The sequence below is a fragment of the Ictidomys tridecemlineatus genome, chromosome 11 (genome assembly GCF_052094955.1).
Source record: "Ictidomys tridecemlineatus isolate mIctTri1 chromosome 11, mIctTri1.hap1, whole genome shotgun sequence".
NCBI classification, from domain to species: domain Eukaryota; kingdom Metazoa; phylum Chordata; class Mammalia; order Rodentia; family Sciuridae; genus Ictidomys; species Ictidomys tridecemlineatus.
The window spans coordinates 66,735,909-66,755,310 of NC_135487.1; the positions used below are offsets into that span (position 1 = coordinate 66,735,909).

At 34.9% G+C, this 19,402-nt stretch overlaps 1 long non-coding RNA gene across 1 annotated transcript in view; it reads right to left on the minus strand.

Annotated features, from left to right (window-relative positions):
• LOC144368095 (uncharacterized) overlaps positions 1–19,402 on the minus strand; it is a 62,041-nt gene that overhangs the window by 18,031 nt on the left and 24,608 nt on the right. Inside the window, exon 2 of the long non-coding RNA XR_013427869.1 lies at positions 4,168–4,224. This is a non-coding gene — a long non-coding RNA (uncharacterized LOC144368095). The remainder of the gene's footprint in view (positions 1–4,167; positions 4,225–19,402) is intronic.

Consider the following 19,402-nt stretch of genomic DNA (forward strand, 5'->3'; position numbering starts at 1 on the left):
AACTTATTCACATGCATATCTAAAAATTTGTATCATTTCCCCCATGTCTCCCCATTTTCCCCTTCACCAGCTTCTGGAAACTATCACTCTATTCTCTGATTTCATGAGTTTAACATTTTTAGATTCTATACACATATGAGAGCATGCAGTTTGTCTTTATATGCCTGGTGTATTTCACTGTTTAATTGTCTTTAAAGTTGTCAAGATTATCACAAATTACAAGGTTTTCTTTTTTAAAGACTGGATATTATCTCATTATATATGCATATCTAGATAGAGATTTATAGGTATGTAGATATAGATGTACATTCATGCCTCATTTTATTGGTCATTTGATTGGCACATGTTGATTCCATATCTTGGTTATTATGAAAACTGCTGTGATGAACATGGCACAGATGATATCTCCTTGAGATATTGGAAGCTATATCAAACTAAAAATCTTCTGCATAGTAAAGGAAATGATCAATGGAATATAGACATGATCTAAGGAATGGGATAAAATATTGCAAACCATACATCTGATAAGGTGTTTATATAAAAAAACACATGAGGAATCTAGGCTGGTTCCATAGTTTAGCTGTTGTGAATGGAGGTGCTATAAACATTGATGTGGCTGCGTCATTGTACTATGCTGAATTTAAGTCCTTTGGGTATAAGCCTAGGAATGGGATGACTGTTTCAAATGGTGGTTCCATTCCAAGTTTTCTGAGGAATCTCCATACTGCTTTCCAGAGTGGTTGCACCAATTTGCAGTCCCACCAGCAATGTATGAGCATACCATTTTCCTTGTGCCCTCTCTATTGTTTATTGTTACTTGTATTCTTGATAATTGCCATTCTGACAAGAGTAAGATGAAATCTCAGTGTAGTTTAAATTTGCATTTTTTTAATTGCTAGAGATGTTGAACAAAAAATAAATTAATTTTTGCATATTGATCTTGTATCAACAAGGTACTTTGCTAAACTCACTTGTAAGTTCTATGGTTTTTTTTTTTAAATATTATTTCTTATAATCTTCCTCATAGATAATCAGCAAAGAAAAACAGTTTTCTTTCTTTCTTTCTTCTCTGTATCCCTCTTATTTTCATTCTGACATTGCACTAGTTGGAACTTCTAGTACTATATTAAATAAGAATGGTGAAATGGGAGTGAATACATTCTTTTATTCCCAGTCTTTTCAGGGAACCCATTCAGTTTCTCATCATTATTTACCATTATCAGATGTAAGGTTTTTTTTATATATAAATGTTCTTTATCAAGTTGAAGTAGTCCAACTCTATTAAGTTTTTGAGAGTTTTGAGAATGAATGGATGTGAGATTTGTTTTTCAAAAGTTTTTGCTGCATAAGTTGTTATGATCATATGGTTTTGAATAGTTGAATATAATAACCTGTTGTTTCGGTTCTGGGTTTTGTGTTTGTCTCAAATTTAATGTTTCATTTGTTAAGATGATGCTGATTTGTGTTTGTGTGTACATGTGTGGTTGTTCAAGAAATTTCTATTCAACTACACAAGTTTTATTACATCTTTTGTAAATTAGACTTTTAAAGTACAAAGTGAGTTTTATTGCATTTGTTTTCAGAATCTATAGATGTAACCATTTTTTTTCTTTTTTATCCAAAATGAGATTTAAAATTTCTCATTATTGAGCCATTCTTGCATGCATGGTGTTACATGAGCTTAAAGATTTGTGATATGACTTTTAATGTTTTTGCAGTGCCATTCCTCTTTGCTGTTTGTTAGTAGGCTGTGTGTGTTCATGTGTGAGTGCTGTGTTTGTCAGGTCTGAGATCAAGGTGAAAGGGTTTGGTGGAAGGACAGTGGATATTCCTCTTCCTCTCACTTTCCCTCTTGCTCCTGTGTGTTCTTCCCACTTCCCCTTCTCTCCTAACAGCTTTGCCTCTGCCTTGATGCTTGTACAGAATTTATCTGGGAAGTTGTCTAGTTTGGTGTTCTTTTTAGGCATAGTGCCACGACAACTGTCTCTCTCTCATTGGAAGCAGTATTTTTAGAGTTTCTAAATCTTCTGTCATCAGGTGTGTTAATTTGCCTTATCCCAGAGGAGCATTCATTTCATTTGGGTTTTCAAAATTATTTATATGGTGTTTAGAAACTTATTACCGTGTAACTCTGCAAATGTGGTTACTTACCTCTTTTCAATATGAATTTTGAGTCACCTCACTTTCTTCTTTTTGTTTATAATCAACTTACTAACGGATAACTATTTTTTTTTGTAATTCAGTTTTTCATCTCAAAGAAACAGTTCACTGTCTTATGTATTATTTTATTATATTTCTATTGTAAATATTAGTTTGTTGTATTTCTAGTTTATTGTCTTAGACTTACTTTATGTTTTTCTGATTTATTTTGTGCTTTTATTGGATATTACCTCAGTCATTACACTATACTTTTAATCTTTATTTACTGCTTCAGTAACATGTTTAAAGCAATACATTTATGTTGAGCACTAGAATTATTGCATACCTTTATAATCTATGATAATTACAGTTTTATAATTATTATTTCTACTTATAAAATAAAATTTTATTTGTCTTCCAAGTGATGTTTTATATGTATTTTAATTTCCATGTAATTTAGGATTGGTTTCTTTTAATTGGTATTGTTTTCTGATTCTATTTGTTTGTGGCTTGAGAATGTGGTATGTATAATATTTACTTGGTGAACTTTATTGAGGGTTTTCTTTGTGGAATGAAACATGGTCAATTTACAAATTTTAATGGTAAGTATAAATTTTGATTTTCATCAAGAATAATTACTTTGCTGGGTTTGGTGGTGCATGTCTGTAATCCCTGTGGCTTGGGAGGCTGAGACAGGAGAATCATGACTTCAAAGCCAGCCTCAGCAAATTAGTGGGACCCTAAGCAATTTAGTGATAGCCTCTCTTTAAATAAAATATAAATAAAAGTCTGGGGATGTGGCTCAGTAGTTTACCAACCCTGGGTTCCATCCCTGTATCAAAAAAAAAAAAGAGAATTATTTTAACAGTTATTTTCCTCTAGATATTACTAAATATATTTGTCTAATATAGCTCACAAGAACTGCTATGGTATTTCTGCCTATTACTTAAATTTGATGAAAATTTTGAACTTCGATGATGTCCTATTTAGTTAATGAAGATTCATAACCAGGTGGTAAGGAGGCACTTCATTTGGTTCCATCTTCCGGATCATTCCACTCTGGCCAGTAGTCCAAAATCCCACAATATAACTGAGCTCTTGCTGTTTCCAAGAAGAGATCACTGACTTGACACTGAAGAAAGTGCAGCTTACCTTTGGATAATTCTGCATGTTCCCTGTGCACATGGAGGCACCAACCTCCTGTTGTTTTCCTCATTTGAACTAAATATAAATTTTACAACCCATTAGCAGTCTTCCAGGTTTTCACTTCTGCCTTTTTGTTTTTGTTTTAAATTTGGCCCAGGATGGTATGACTTCACTCTGCCATTTTTAATTGGTTCCTATACTCTTTAATAAACGTTTAATTTGCAGCCAGAGAAAGAAAAATGAAATATCCATGCTACACCTGAAAGTAGTTCCAATTTTTTGTTTAGTTAGACACATTCTGCATTTTTACGAAGTTCTGTGAACTTTTAGGAGGATATTATTGCCCTCTCCACAAACCTGAGATAGATAATGCTACAAGGGTACATAGAATCTGTTGAACAACATTCAAGTTTATTCTAAAAATTCTTAAGGCTACATATTGTTCCTTCACTGTTTTCTAAATGATTTCTCTACTGTTTCCTCCTATAGTTATGAATAAATAACATGTTTCTGTTCAGTTTGCATTTAGAACATTTGCTATGTATTTTGTTTTCAATCATAATTCTTAGAGCCCTGAAACAAACAAATCACTTATACTGGATGGAATGATATCTGCTTGGTATTACTGCCCTAGGAAATAGTGTTCATTTTTGTGGCTTCATTTCAATGTACAGCAGAATTTAGTAATACCACAATCCCCTACACAGTTCTAGTAATACTAAATGAAACAGCGTGAAGCTCCTAGTTTTATCTGAACTCTCATGCCTGAAACCCATCATTTGTTGGTGTTTAGTTTGCCTGGAATATTTATTTACCTACTGCCTATTGACTAGCTTCCAAATCCTCCTGATGAGGTGATTTCAGAATAGCTACATTCCTCACCTGTAACAGGTGGTCCCCACGTGGCCGTCCATCTTCCCTTGTGGTCTCTTTTGTGAACTGTAAATCATGTCAAGAAATGACAGCCTGTTAGTCAGTGTGATCTATCATCATTGGCAGAGCCACCAGTCACAACACCCACACACTTGATCCATCTACTTGTAAATGATAGATTTGGTCAAAAGATTGCCATTTCACATTCTGAGAAACATGAACTGATATGAATTCACAAGTGAAAGATTTTAACCTGTGATCTCATGCAGATGTCATTATGTCATCACTCCTGAAATTCTATTGCCGAAAAAAAATGTTGAAGAGAGAGTTCATGTCAGGTTAAATGAAAACACCTCATATATAATGTTTCTGAATCTCCTGAAGTCAATCCAGATCTTAATTTATTATTATTATTATTATTATTATTATTATTATTATTATTAACCAGAGAGTGGATTCAGGGGTGTTTTACTATTGAGCCACATCCTCAGCCCCCCTCCCCTTTCTTAAAATATATTTTGAAACAGGGTCTTGCCGAGTTGCTTAGGGCCTCGCTAAATTGCTGACCCTCCCAAGTCACTAGGATCACAGGATTCATTAATTAATAACAGGATTGTGCCACCACTCCCAGCATATTAATTTATTATTCCACAAATATTTTGAACATATAATCATGCCAAGCGCTGTACCTGGTTTTAGAGATACAAAAATTAATATTATTGATGAATTGTGAATCAAGAAAGAATCATGCTCAAATAGAAAGATCTAAAATGTGGATAGTTTTATTTGGAGGTATTATGCAGCATTAGGGAGAGTGCTTCATTCTGAGCTTATAAGTGAGAGGGAAGAACAAGGAACATTTCTTAGAGATGGGGCATGAGCTAAGGCTTTAAGGATGAATAAGAAGTATGCTTGGTAAAAAAAAAAATGGGGCAGGTAGATAGTGGGAGTAGAATGAGCAAAAGTATAGAGTCCACTTTTGGTATACATAGCTCTGCCTTATCTGGACATTGCACATAAATGGATCATGTTATATGGTCATTTGCATCTGACTTCTTCCATTCAGCACAAGGTTTCTGAGTATATAGCTGAAGTATATATTCATAGTGGAAATTTTGGTTGATTCCACTTTTATAATGAATAATGTTGCTATGAGCATAAATATAAAAGCTTTTATATAGACATATGTTTCATTTGTATTGTGTATATACTTGGGGATAGAATTCTTGTGTCATATAGTAAATTTATGCTTAAGTGTTACAAAACTGCCATATCATTTTCCAAAGTAGCTACACCATTTCCCACCAAAGATGTCTTAGGGTTCTACTTTTTCGTGAAGAGTTTCAGTTAGAGGTATCATATGGCTAGATTTGAGATTTAAATAAATGAGTCTGGTAACTATTGGATATGAGATGTAATAACAAGACCACTTAGAAAGTTGTTGCAGTAATCAAGGTGAGAGTTACTAAGATTTCAAACTAGACAAGTGGTAGGGACTGAAGAGGAGAAAATGCATCTTAGAGGCAGAACAAAGTTCTGAATGAGGAAAGGTCATTTGTATCCATCAGGCAAGTAGCTTTGACTCACAGAGGTTTGAAGGTACAGGGACTACCTTCTCAGTCAGCCAAATTACCTAAGAAAAACAGGTTTTGGGGATGCACACTTGTCATTTTTACTTCTGAAATGTCCAGTCTTAACAAATGCATCTGCTATGAGCATAAATATATACTACACTTTCCAACAACACTCACACAATCACTGTGCTATTTTATACTGGCTAACCAAGTGCATGGTGAGTGCAGTACTATATGTGCTATTGCCATTCTTCCTATTTTAGAGATTATGTATATTTGGTTCTAAAAATAATTGTAAGAATATTATTGTGCTATTATAAGTACATAAATATAGTGTTTATAAACTCTGCCTGTTAAGGTTGTATTGCTTGTGTTTTGAGCACATGCAGAATTATATTATGTGACCTGAATCTCATATTCATAGCCTATTATTATTATGTTAGAATATAGTAAATTATTATTTCAGTAAAAAATTTGACAGTATCCTTAAGCCTTACCAACAGACATTTCCAATGTTTTCTTCCAAATAGACACAAAAGATTTTTGTAATATGAATCAAAATGAAGATGAGATGATAAGGACAATATGTGCTTGGGTTCAAAATATCTTTTGAAATGGAAAATGAGCAGTTTAGCAAAAAATATCTGCTACTTAAGACTAAGTAAAAAAAATAATTCTGACATTGTACAATGACATGATTCATAAAGTATGTCACTAAGAAAACACGTGAGAACAACAAATATGGGATATTAGAAGAAGTTAGGCTGTATTTAATTGGATTATATGTTTGGCCTTGGAATAATAAACAAATTATTTGTACTACTAATCTAAATTCACATATTATAATGAATAATCAAATGAGTTCTCTGATCTTTGAAATACTTCTATCAACTTACAAATTACAGATATTTCAAAACATCCCTCCTAACTGCTACAACTGCCACTAATAGCAATCTTAAATAATCTCAAATTTTCTAAAAATTATATAACTTCCAATTATTTGACTTTTTGTGAATGAGAAGGAAAAATATGAGTAGAATTTTATAGTCAAAAATAAATGAACAAAATAATTCACCAAAATAAACCAACACATATTAAGTAGGGTGACCTCACAGTATGGTTTTCTGGAATAATGCACTTTAATAAATGTCCTAACGACCCTTTCTGTTCTTGACTGCCTTACCTTTTAACAAAGCAATGTTGATGTTATTGTTGTTATTAATGAAAATAGTAAGGATGGATTTGATAATCCTATAGTTCATACTCTGTTCTTGCATGATCTTTTCTAGTAGTATGTGAGACAAGTGAAGGGAATAAAATTCTTACTTTAAATATCATTAATCTTAAGTAGTTACCTGCTTCTTTCCACTTCAAATTCAATGCAACCAATACTTCTCTTTGAAGGATAACTCACATGGAATTTACTTAAAAAATGAAGTGAGCTTTTAAAAGTCAATTCATTACAGTCTTGGGGGTGGTAACTGGGCTAGTGGAAAGTGTGGGAGGTTACAAATTGGGATTAATGAATTGAAGATAAAATTATTCATTATTTTTGTTATAACATGAATACATAGTTTGACAGCATAGCAACAATGTAAAACCTATTTATTTATTTATTTATTGTGGTGCTGGGGATTGAACCCATGGCCTTGTGCATGTAAGGCAAATTCTCTGCCAACTGAGCTATTAGCCCCAGCCCTAATTTGTGTTTGTTATTAAAATAATCTGTGGAACACAATTATCTTGGGTTTTGTTTGTCTGTTGTTGGTAGAAGGAACTGAAACAAGGGCCTCAAACATTCTGGGCAATCTCTCTTTTTTAAGATTACCTCCCCAGCCTTTTTTATATTTTTGAATTTTAACACAGAGTCTCTCTAATTTATTTAGGATGAACTAGAACTTGTGATTACCTTTCCTTAACTTCCCAAGAAGCTACGATGGAACACATATATTTGAAATGTGAGGTGCACATCAAGGTGCATTTGGTGAAAAGAGGATCTCAATACTCCATGAATTTTTCCAAAAGAAATAAAAGTTTTAGCTATCAGAATTTTAAAGACTTTTTGCACATTTATGAAAGTATACACAAACATACACATATTTCTATGTGCATTTGTAGCTAAATTAGAAAATTCGTAAAGTTAAATTAATTATTAAAATTAATTTAGCATGGCAATATATACTTGGTCTTTTAGCTGCCCATGATCAATTAGATCTTAGAAATATTTAAACCTTTGAAAAAATTCTTTGTAAATTTACTTATCCTGCCAAAGTACTAAATATTTTGTAAATAAGCCTCACAATTCTGACCATGTTTTTTAACATTGTTGGAAGTTTGTAATTACAATGTTTACAATCCTCAGCCAAATCTCAGCTATTGAAACTTTATGCAAATTACATTTACTGAACATAAGCCTAAATGCATCAAGATATTAAAATCACTTAATAAGCAAAGAAGAAATTGATCGGATGATGAAAGGAAGTGGTATGGAAAACAATTTGAATATCTGTAAAAACATTGAAATATCTAAACATTCAGTAAGAATTTTGAGATTTTTAACTTATTTTATATTTTTAAATTATTTATATTACAAAAAATAAAATGAATTCTGTGATATAATAACAATGAGCTGTGCATAATGTTAGTAATAGTAAAATAATAATTTTATGTGAACTAATTTAATAAGCTCAGCAACATAACTCTAGGTTATACTACTATTAATTTTTTAATTTTAATTTTATTTTTTGGTACCAGGGATTGAACCCAAGGGTACTTAACCACTGAGCCGCATCGCCAGTCCTTTTTTATTTTTTTTTATTTTGAGGCAGGGCTTTCTAAGTTGCTTAGAGTCTTGTTAATTGCTGAGGCTGGGTTCTAACCTGTCATTCTCCTGCCTCAGCCTCCCAAGCAGTTGGGATTCCAGGGATGTGCTACCAACTACTACTACTTTTAAATTCTACCATTTAAATTATGCAATCATCTATCTTTTCTATCAAAAGTGCCTCTGTTTGAGAAATAAATGTTACAATTACCCTACTTGATCATGTAATTATTGGTGGCAATTTTGTGCCAGTAGATCCTGTAATAATGAAATGTTCTTTTTTACATCATAATAGGAAGAAAAAAATTGCTCTATACAATATCTTTTCAAGCACCTCTCCAGGTTCATCCTCAAAGAAATTCAATGGAAGAAATTTTATAATACCTAGCTGTCAGTCAACTTTTGTCATTTATTTTATTAAATTATCTTTCTTAATAGACTAATTAAATTATTGCCCAGTTTAGAATGCAATTTTAATAGCTTATACAACCAAAATTAATTCCCTCCGAAATTTTTTGAAAAATCTATATTTCTCACATTTGAAAATTATCTCTATAGGCTCAAGATAAGAAATTTGCGGGAGAGCCAACATGGCTGCCAGCGAAGAGGCAGCACATACAATGCCTCCGTGGTAAGGGGATCAGAGAGACTCATTAATACACCCACATGCGTCCTGCTGAGAAACTTCAAGCAAAATTCCACTGAAAGGAGACCTTCCGGGAACTAGTAAGTTTAATTGGAGGTGTCAGCTTGTCACAGAATACTGAATCTCGGCAACCCAGAGCAGGGGCACAGTCCCGATGGGGCCGCCAAATGGCCGCTGCCTACACGTTGCAGTGAACATAGGAGCAGACACTGACCGCCTAGACCCCCGCGGGCGGGCTCTGTGAACCGCAGGCGACCGCCGCCCACATGCTGCAGCGTTCTTGGGAGCGGTTGCTGCCTGACTGGGCCCCCGCGAGCTGGCTCTGTGAACCGCAGCCGGCCGCAGGCCACACGGTGCAGTGAGTTTAGGAGCAGGCGCTGCCTGCCTGGGCCCACACCGCCTGGCTCCGTGATCTGCCACCGGTCACTGCCCACACTTTGCAGCGAGCTAAGGAGCGGACGCTGCCTGCCTGGGCCCCGGCAGCCTGGCTCTGTGAACCGCCTCTGGCTACCGCCCACACGTTGCAGCTGCCTGCCTGGACACCGCCCCCCCCCCTGGCTGGCTCTGTGAACCAACCGCAGCCGGCCGATGCCCACACGTTGCAGCGAGTTTAGGAGTGGGCGCTGCCTGCCTGGGCCCACACCGCCTGGCTCCGTGATCCGCCACCGGCCACTGCCCACACTTTGCAGCGAGCTAAGGAGCAGGCGCTGTCTGCCTGGGCCTCCGCAGCCTGGCTCTGTGAACCGCCGCTGGCTACCGCCCACACGTAGCAGTGAACTTGGGAGCAGTTGCTGCCTGCCTGGGCCCCCCCGGGCTGGCTCTGTGAACCGCAGCCGGCCGCCACTCACACAGTGCAGTGAACTTGGGAGCCAGCGCTGCCTGCCTGGGCCCCCGCAGCCCGGCTCTGTGAACCGCCGCTGGCTTCCACCAAGCGGCCGCTGCCTACACCCTTGCAGTGAGTGGGGGAGCAGGCGCTGCCTGCCTGGCCCCACCGGCCCGACTCTGTGAACCTCCTCTGGCGGTTTGGAGCTGCAGACGACCACCCTCCACCTGCCAACCCGGTGCTGCAAATGACCCCTGACCAGGTCTGCAAAAGGCCCCGCCCACAGGGCGAACAGCAAGAAAGGAGACTCGCCCAATCTGGGAGGAAGAACTGCTGCACAGTGATTGACTCCCGCCTACTGAGAGGAGAAACTTGGCCCGGTGGGCATAGCTCCATCTACTGGAAGAGCAGTTAATCGAATTCTAGGACTGCATTTATAATTTTTTTTTTGCTGTCTTTTTAAATGTTTTTTTAATCCATCTTATTTTATTTTATTCTAATTTTAATTTCATTTTCCATTTCTACTATTATTATTTTTCTTTAAATTCCTTTTAATCTTCTATTTTTTTCTATCCTTCTTTTCTCCTGTCTTTACATTTCTTTTTAATTTTCTTATTCCCCCTTCCTTGAATTCTACCTGCTTACTCTCATTCTCTTTAGTGACTTCTTCCCATCCCTTTTAATACCTTTCCTCCCAAGCATCAAATATATTTATAGGAGTAAACAGTAACTCAGCAGTCAAACAGAACAAGAAACAATATGAACAGCATGAAAAAGCAAGGAAGAAAAGGAGTGCAAACAATGCAGGGCAGCCTAAATATTCAGGAGGATATAGAGTCACCAGAAAAATGGTCATATAAAGAACTCATGGAACACCTGAGACAGATGGAACGGAACCTTAAAGAGGATACAAGACAGCAAATTCAAGCAGCGAAAGAACACATTGAGAATGAATTACACAAACAGATAAAAGAAGAAGTTAAGCACCTTTATCAGGAGATAGAGATTATAAAAAAGACTCAAACCATAATCTTAGAAATGAAGGAAACTATAAACCAAATTAAAAACTCAAATGAGAGTATCATTAATAGAGTGGAGCAAGTAGAAGCCAGAACATCAGATAATGAAGACAAAATATATCATCTGGAAAAGAGTATAGCCAACTCAGATAGGCTGGTTAAAAATCATGAGAGAAACATACAAGAGATATGTGATAATATAAAAAAACCAAATTTAAGAGTCATTGGGATAGAGGAAGGGATAGAGATTCAAACAAGGGGAATGAGTAATCTACTAGATGAAATAATTACAGAAAACTTTCCAGGAATAAAAAAGGAAACAGATATACAAATTGTAGATGCATACAGGACACCGAGCATACAAAATCACAGTAGACCACCGCCAAGACACATTGTTATGAAGATATCCAATATACAGAACAAAGAGAAAATATTAAAAGCTACAAGAGAAAAGAGAAAGATTACATTCAGTGGTAAACCAATAAGGTTAACAACGGACTTCGCAACTCAGACGCTGAAAGCGAGAAGATCCTGGAACAACGTATTTCAAACACTGAAAGACAATGGATGCCAACCAAGAATTCTATACCCAGCAAAATTAAGCTTCAGATATGACAACGAAATAAAAATCTTTCACGATAAACAAAAACTAAAAGAATTTGCAGCCAGAAAACCAGTGTTGCAAAGCATCTTGAGCAAAACACTTCACGAGGAAGAAATGGAAAACAATAACCAAAGCCAACAGTGGGAAGTACCTCAGTAAAGACAGACAGAGGGGGGAAAACTAATCATGGTGAAACAAACGCAATTACAAAAAAAAAAAAAACGAGATAAATAATCAAACATGGCTGGAAGTACAAACCATATATCAATAGTAACTCTAAACATTAATGGTTTAAACACTCCAATAAAGCGACATAGGCTGGTAACATGGATCAAAAAAACAAATCCAACAATATGCTGCCTCCAGGAGACTCACCTGACTGGAAAAGACATACACAGGCTGGAGGTGAAAGGTTGGGAAAAAATATACCACGCACACGGTCCTCCCAAGCAAGCAGGGGTGGCCATGCTCATATCGAATAAAATCGACTTCAAGACTAAGTTAATCCAAAGGGATAAGGAAGGACATTATATACTGTTAAAAGGAACCATTAAACAACAAGACATAACAATTATCAATATTTATGCACCAAATAATGGTGCTTCGAAGTTTATAAAACAAATTCTCCTCAAGTTCAAGAATCAAATAGACCACAACACAATAATTATGGGTGACTTCAACACACCTCTCTCACCATTGGACAGATCCTCCAAGCAAAAGTTGAATAAAGAAACTATAGACTTCAATACCACAATCAATAACCTAGACTTAACTGACATATATAGAATATACCAACCATCATCGAATGGATATACTTGTTTCTCAGCAGCACATGGATCCTTCTCAAAAATAGACCATATATTATGCCATAGGGCAACCCTCAATAAATATAAAGGGGTGGAGATTATACCATGCATTTTATCTGATCATAATGGATTGAAACTGGAAATTAATGATAAAAGAAGGAAGAGAAAATCCAATATCACATGGAAAATGAACAATATGTTACTGAATGATCAAAGGGTTACAGAAGACATAAAGGAGGAAATCAAAAAATTCTTAGAGATAAATGAAAATGCAGACACAACCTTTTGGAATCTATGGGACACAATGAAAGCAGTTTTAGGAGGGAAATTCATCGCCTGGAGGTCATTCCTCAAAAAAAGAAAAAACCAACAAATAAATGAGCTCACACTTCATCTCAAAGCCCTAGAAAAGGAAGAGCAAAACAATAGCAAATACAGCAGAAGGCAAGAAATAATTAAAATCAGAGCGGAAATCAATGAAATTGAAACAAAAGAAACTATTGAAAAAATTCACAAAACTAAAAGTTGGTTCTTTGAAAAAATAAACAAGATTGACAAACCTTTAGCCATGTTAATGAAGAGAAGAAGAGAGAGAATCAAATTACTAACATAAGGGATGAAAAAGGCAATATCACAACAGACGCCACAGAAATACAGAAGACAATTAGAAATTATTTTGAAAACCTATATTCCAATAAAATAGAAGATAGTGAAGACATCGATAAATTTCTTAAGACATATGATTTGCCAGTAGTCAGGAGGACACACACGATTTGAACAGACCAATATCAATGGATGAAATTGAAGAGGTAATCAAAAGACTACAAACCAAGAAAAGCCCAGGACCAGATGGGTATACAGTGGAGTTTTACAAAACCTTTAAAGAAGAATTAATACCAATACTTTTCAAGTTATTCCAGGAAATAGAAAAAGAGGGAGTCCTTCCAAATTCATTCTATGAGGCCAACATCACATTGATTCCGAAACCAGACAAAGACACATCAAAGAAAGAAAACTACAGACCAATATCTCTGATGAACCTAGATGCAAAAATCCTCAATAAAATCCTGGCGAATCAAATACAAAGACACATCAAAAAAATTGTGCACCATGATCAAGTAGGATTCATCCCTGGGATCCAGGGATGGTTCAATATACGGAAATCAATAAATGTTATTGACCATATCAATAGAGTTAAAGATAAGAACCATATGATCATCTTGATAGATGCAGAAAAAGCATTCGACAAAGTACAGCATCCTTTTATGTTCAAAACATTAGAAAAACTAGGGATAACAGGAACTTACCTTGATATTGTAAAAGCTATCTAAGCTAAGCCCCAGGCTAGCATCATTCTGAACGGAGAAAAATTGAAGGCATTCCCCTTAAAATCAGGAACAAGACAGGGATGCCCTCTATCACCACTTCTATTCAATATAGTTCTCGAAACACTGGCCAGAGCAATTAGACAAACGAAAGAAATTAAAGGCATAAAAATTGGAAAGGAAGAACTTAAATTATCACTATTTGCAGATGACATGATTCTATACCTAGAAGACCCAAAAGGGTCTACAAAAAAACTACTAGAACTAATAAATGAATTCAGCAAAGTGGCAGGATATAAAATCAACACGCACAAATCAAAGGCATTTCTGTATATCAGCAACAAAACCTCTGAAATGGAAATAAGGAAAACCACTCCATTCACAATATCCTCAAAAAAAATAAAATACTTGGGAATCAACCTAACAAAAGAGGTGAAAGATTTATACAATGAAAACTACAGATCCCTAAAAAGAGAAGTAGAAGAAGATCTTAGAAGATGGAAAGATATACCCTGTTCATGGATAGGCAGAACTAACATCATCAAAATGGCGATATTACCAAAAGTCCTCTATAGGTTTAATGCGATGCCAATCAAAATTCCAATGGCATTGCTTGTAGAAATAGATAAAGCAATCATGAAATTCATATGGAAAAATAAAAGACCCAGAATAGCAAAAGCAATTCTAAGCAGGAAGTGTGAATCAGGTGGTATAGCAATACCAGATTTCAAACTATACTACAGAGCAATAGTAACAAAAACAGCATGGTACTGGTACCAAAACAGGCGGGTGGACCAATGGTACAGAATAGAGGATACAGAGACTAATCCACAAAGTTACAACTATCTTATATTCGATAAAGGGGCTAAAAGCATGCAATGGAGGAAGGATAGCATTTTCAACAAATGGTGTTGGGAAAACTGGAAATCCATATGCAACCAAATGAAACTGAATCCCCTCCTCTCACCATGCACAAAAATTAGCTCAAAATGGATCAAGGACCTTGATATCAAATCAGAGACTCTGCGTATGATAGAAGAAAAAGTTGGCTACGATCTACATATTGTGGGATCAGGCTCCAAATTCCTTAACAGGACACCCATTGCACAAGAGTTAATAGCAAGAATCAACAAATGGGACTTACTTAAACTAAAAAGTTTTTTCTCAGCAAGAGAAACAATAAGAGAAGTAAATCGGGAGCCTACATCATGGGAACAAATTTTTACCCCTCACACTTCAGATAGAGCCTTAATATCCAGAGTTTACAAAGAACTCAAAAAATTAGACAATAAGACAACAAATAACCCAATCAACAAATGGGCCAAGGACCTGAACAGACACTTCTCAGAGGAGGACATACAATCAATCAACAAATACATGAAAAAATGCTCACCATCTCTAGCAGTCAGAGAAATGCAAATCAAAACTACCCTAAGATACCATCTCACTCCAGTAAGATTGGCAGCCATTATGAAGTCAAACAATAACAAGTGCTGGAGAGGATGTGGGGAAAAGGGTACTCTTGTACATTGCTGGTGGGACTGCAAATTGGTTCGGCCAATTTGGAAAGCAGTATGGAGATTCCTGGGAAAGCTAGGAATGGAACCACCATTTGACCCAGTTATTGCTCTTCTTGGTCTATTCCCTGAAGACCTTAAAAAAGCGTACTACAGGGATACTGCCACATCGATGTTCACAGCAGCACAATTCACAATAGCTAGACTGTGGAACCAACCCAGATGCCCTTCAATGAATGAATGGATTTAAAAAAATGTGGCATTTATACACTATGGAATATTACGCAGCACTAAAAAATGACAAAATCATGGAATTTGCAGGGAAATGGATGGCACTAGAGTAGATTATGCTTAGTGAAGCTAGCCAATCCCTAAAAAACAAATACCAAATGTCTTCTTTGATATAATGAGAGCAACTAAGAATAGAGCAGGGAGGAAGAGTAGGAAGAAAAGATTGACATTAAACAGAAGCACAAAATGGGAGGGAAAGAGAGAGAAAAAGGGAATTGCATGGAAATGGAAAGAGACCCTCATTGTTATAAAAAAACTACATAAAAGAGGTTGTGAGGGGAATTGGAAGAAAAAATAAGGAGAGAAATGAATTACAGTAGATGGGATAGAAAGAGAAGATGGGGAGAGGGGGATAGTAGAGGATAGGAAAGGTAGCAGAATACAACAGTCACTAGTATACCATTATGTAAAAATGTGAATGTGTAACCTATGTGATTCTGTAATCTGTACTTGGGTAAAAATGGGAGTTCATAACTCACTTGAAACTAATGTTTGAAATATGATGTGTCAAGAGCTTTGTAAGGTTTTGAACAACCAATAAAAAAAAGAAAGAAATTTACCAATATTCCAGCAAGTGTGAGTCTCTTTGAAAACAGACTATGTTCTTAAAGAAGAGGGGTGAGAGGGAAAGGGAAGGGATAAGGGATTAGCAAGGACAGTGGAATATGATAGAGATCACTATCCAAAGTACATGTATGAAGACATGAATTGGTCTGAACATACTTTATATACGAACACAGATATGAAACATTGTTCTATATGTGTAATAAGAATTGTGGTGCATTCCACGTCATGTATTTAAAAATAAAACCAATAAAAGAAATCAAAATAAATTGGCCATAAGCTTTGCTGAGATGCTTCCTGCAACTGATAACATCTTAACTGCTTAGAAGTTTCTTTGAGAAAATGAATAATAAGAACAGAAAACTGAAGACCAGATGCTGTTTTCTCTTCTGGCCTTTCTGGAATACTCTATAGACTGTTTTCAATACATAATGAATAAAAGAGGCCCTTGTTCAATTCCTTAACTTCATATAATATTTTCTCATTATTTAAGTTTAAAAATACATACATTTTAATATATATATATATTGTAGTTGTAGATGGACAGAAGGCCTTTATTTTATTTGTTAATTTTTATGTGGTGCTGAGGATGAAACCCAGTGCCTCACACATGCTATGCAATATTAGACATTAAAGTGAGGGCTTACACACTGATGTTGCAAATAAGAAATTAAATATTATCCAGTCACTTATCAAGTTATTTGCCAATGTTTCAAGATTATTTGGCATATTATCAGCACAATTTTAGTAATATGACTCAGGCATGTAATTTTATCGAATATTGTGATAGTTAAAATTTTGGCATCAGTGAATTTAAAAAAACACACAAAATACATACATGGAATTAAAGTAACTTCATAAAAAGTAGTCAAAAATAGTGAACAAAGTGTTAATAGTAATAAATAATACATCAATAAAACAAATACAAGTGACATAAGCATTTACACAATTATAGAATAAAATATATGCAATAAATGGATGAAAAATTAAACTCACAAATGAAGAAATTAAAATTAAATTCCAAGTGTAGTAAAAACTTTTATTCTCCAAATTAGCAAGTTATTTATTCTTGTATTTCTCATCATGGGCAGCAGTATAAAAAGAACATTCTTCAAACTTCTGGTGAAAAAGTAATTCTGAAAATCAATTTTAAAATATGTATCAATAAAGCTTAAAACCCTATACCTCTTCTGACCCCACAGTTCTATTTATGAAGAATAATCTCCAGTAAATAATCAGAAATATAGACAAAGATTTATGCACAGTGATTTTATCATTTTTCTGGTTCTAACTATAAATCCTGAAAATGATCTAAATGTACAGCAAGAGAGGAAGAGTTTAATTAATTGAGATGTACCCATGAAATGTTCTAGTTTTTAAGTGTTTAATAAAATGAAAAAAATTTTGTTTTAAGTAAAAAATGAACACATCTAAAAATATATTCATTCACTCCATCTATGTCTGGTCTATACTAAGTATGTTCATCTATCAATGTATCTGTAATCTTAAAGTTTACAAAGTTAAAAGTTGGAGTAAAATATTTCAAAATGTCAATTTTTACTTATTTCAATAGCTCTAGACAATAAATATATATTTCTTTTGCAATTTGAAGGATGTTTTATTACAAAAAGAATAGTTCAAAATGTTGTTAAAAGCAATGTTAAAATTAGATAGATTTTTGAAGGATTTAAAATTTATTTTTTAAGTTCATATTTTATTTATTTTTTATTTTTTTATATAACCATAATTTTATTAACCATTTCCATTGATGTACTCTTAGTACTTCAAAATTTTATGATATTACAATGTCATAACAAATATCTTAGCTCAGGCCTTTTGTGTACACATATAAGCATTACTAGCACACAACAAATGTCTAGGGTAAAACTGCAGGTCAGTATCTTTACAAACACTTTTTGAGTACTGAAATTGCCCTCCCAACATTCTGTATCATCTTACCCTTTGAGCAGCCTTGCATGTGATACCATCCTATCTAATGTTTATAATCTGAAAGCAAAAATTTAGAAAGTAAATTAAGGTTTTCCACAGGACAGCAACTAACTCGTCATTTTAATCCAGTCAGTACATTCACTGGGGGACATGAACATCCTAATCAGAATAAAACTTTCAGCTTGTTATTGTTGCTATCTAATCAAAAGTTCAGCCAAAGGAACCATTAACCAGTTAATGTAGCTAAGGTGACTCATGTCTGAGGAAACACTAGTGCTACAATCCCCCCAAAATATCTATGTAATCACTGTCAAAAATGTTTATATGACCTATTTTTAAAAATCACTATATTTATACCGGTATTTATGGCAATATTTGCCTGACTTTTAAGCTGATTTATTTTGGCATTTTCTTATATGTCAGACATAGTACAAAAGGTGCTTTTGGTCTTAAAAATATAATTGACAGCTTAAAATCTAAGCTTACTGAAGTACAAATAAGATATTTAGATAGCACACATACAAAAAAAAAAGAAAGGAAAAAGAACAACTAACTGGAAAAAAGTTCAAACAACCATTTTTTAAATAGCAATAGACATTTGAATAATTTTTTAAATGAACTTTACACCTCTCATGTTCAAGAAAGCAAGTACAAAATAATGGGTTAGATGACACTTTACCTGGAACTAAATTCTGCTCTGGCACTTATTAATTGTAGTGTCAGGGTAAGTTACTTAACTTTCCTTTTCTTTAGCTTCCTCATCGGTCACTTGGGAAAAATCACTGTAATCACATCAAATGATTGTCTTGAAGATTCAATGAATCTTCATTAAAAAGTACTGCATAGTAGGAGCTTAATTAATGCTAACAGAAATTATTATATTCTCAATGTCCATGCATTCCTTTCACATCAGATTTTCTTGGGTAAAGATTCTATACTAACTGAATTTTTCATTTATTCAGAAAGCATTTATTGAACACTGTGATATTTAAAATTTTGAAGGCAGATGGTCTCAGTCCTAGGAAAACAAAGAGAAATGAAACTTAAATGCAGAGTTTCATAATAGGGAGCAGGATTCCATAACAAACCAATAAACCTAAAGCTATGGAAATACACAAATATACTGGCTGCAGCAGGAGCACAGAGACAGACATGGTCTGGTAGGAGGTGGGAATAACAGGGTTAGGCTCTGGAAAGATCACTCATATGCTGGAGATTTAAAAAAAATGCACAGAATTGTCTTGGAAAGGAAAATAAAAAAAATAGCTACAGAAAGAATATAATCTAGAAAGCCACGAATATGA